This window comes from Lithobates pipiens, unplaced genomic scaffold (assembly GCF_037356315.1).
Source record: "Lithobates pipiens isolate NorthernLeopardFrog02 unplaced genomic scaffold, aLitPip1_a1.2 Scaffold_23, whole genome shotgun sequence".
Lineage (NCBI taxonomy): Eukaryota > Metazoa > Chordata > Amphibia > Anura > Ranidae > Lithobates > Lithobates pipiens.
This window is the reverse complement of record NW_027507785.1, coordinates 152,167,508-152,169,409: the sequence shown is the minus strand read 5'-3', so window position 1 is coordinate 152,169,409 and position 1,902 is coordinate 152,167,508. Positions and strand designations below refer to the sequence as shown.

The 1,902-nt window shown below is 31.6% G+C and overlaps 1 long non-coding RNA gene across 2 annotated transcripts in view; it reads right to left on the bottom strand.

Annotated features, from left to right (window-relative positions):
* Positions 1 to 758: 758 nt before the first annotated feature.
* LOC143927960 (uncharacterized) overlaps positions 759 to 1,902 on the bottom strand; it is a 5,099-nt gene continuing 3,955 nt past the window's right edge. For both annotated transcript variants that reach the window (XR_013262359.1, XR_013262360.1), the window contains 2 exons: positions 1,162 to 1,532; positions 759 to 1,045 (listed from right to left, as the gene is read on the bottom strand). This is a non-coding gene — a long non-coding RNA (uncharacterized LOC143927960). The remainder of the gene's footprint in view (positions 1,046 to 1,161; positions 1,533 to 1,902) is intronic.

The window sequence follows — 1,902 nt, the reverse complement described above, 5'->3', positions numbered from 1 at the left end:
TTGTTTTGGATCCCAAGTTAGAAAAGGACATGAAGCATCTAACTTTTTTTTGTCAAACCGGTGTTATTGAAACGTACCACAGTATGATTCTAAAATATCGACCTAAACGAATACATTATCGTTATGATTCTATGGATGCTCGAACTAAATTGGCGGCATTAAGCCACAATCATAATGTGGTACGTAAACCTGCTTTGACAAAAAAAAAAGATGACAGTGGTGCAGAGATTCTAATCGAGAGGAAAAATTTGGAGTATCCCCGAGGCCGTAAGAAATGGATTGTCCGAAATGTGTATGAGAAAATGGATACCGATCATGCAAAAGAAATGATCGGTAACATGATATGCATAGTGGAGGGCACAATAATCAGCACATGGAAGCCAAAGAACCCTCAAATGCCTAAAAACATTGCCCCAATAGAACGCCCCGAAAAATCTGCTGTCGTGCTTGAACACATGACAAGATTTCCAAAAGGCAACTGACAAACTAGAACTCTTCATATGTACATTTTTATTATTAATTAATAAATACATTTATAACCATTAAATTATTCATGTTTTGTTTTCTATTTTTTTTTGTTAATAAGTAATGTATAATATATAATTTTATAATGTAATATATATTTAAGTTGAGTCAATAAATAAAGGAATATTGTTGCTTGTTTTATTATGACTTTTATTTTTAGCAAACCCAAAAAAATAACATTAACTATCAATTAAAAAAAAAAAGAAAAAAAAATTAAATCACTTACTGATAATTGCTATCATTTTACTTTTATTAGGAAAAAAATATACATTTAATTCAAAAATTTAACAAACTATAACAAAAAATATTTAAATTTTTAAAACAAGAAAACTAATGAAATGCCATTTCTGATGCATCATAATCATCCGAATACAGAAAACCAACGTAAGAGCCGTTCGGATCAGGAAAAACGTCACGGACTATTTTGACAGCACATGACGGAATCACCCTTCTGTTCCCCTTCCCTAAATATCCATATATCCAAGCAATAAATGTACGATATGCTGTTTTTCTGAGTCTCCTGTTTTTAAAAAAAACAACAAAAAATAATAACAGACATCTATACATGATTACAATCGCAACTATCTAATTTAAATTACTAACTACATTTTAAATTTTTGAGAATAGCTATATTACCGATTATTGTCTGCATCGACAACTGGTAAGCTCTCGAGATGCATCGTAAGAAACGTGAGTCTAACGTGTTCTTCGGTCGCTATTTGAGATTGGAATATCTCTGCTTCTGTGATGCATTTTTTCCCTTCAGGGATACAGGCTTGAACCTCGTCGACCTCTTGACAGCACCTCGATTCGACTTGTGTGGGCATTTTGATACAGCACTGACAGGTACACCAATTAATTGTACCAATCCGATTGTTGATTGAATCTTGCGATTCTGAGTCTGTAAAATGTGTACTCGAAGAGTCTATGGTTGGATTGCGTGGAAATGCACGATCGTTCTCAGGATCAGGATACCTCGCCAAAATTTGCTGGACTATTATATTACGCTAAATATAGAAATAAAAAAAAAAAAATTATATATATATATATATATATATATATATATAAATACAAATATAGTTTAAAAAAAAAATTATTTAAATTTTAATAAAAATAATCTTTATTGATTTAACCACTTGCTTACTGGGAACTTAAACCCCCCTCAGTCGCAGACCAATTTTCAGCTTTCAGCGCTGATGCACTTTGAATGACAATTGCGCGGGCATACAACACTGTACCCAAATGACATTTTTTTCCCACAAATATAGCTTTCTTTTGGTGGTATTTAATTACAGCTGGGAGTTTTATTTTTTGCTACACAAACAAAAAAAGATGCAAAAAAAATAAATAAAAAAAATCATGTTTAATAGTTTGTTA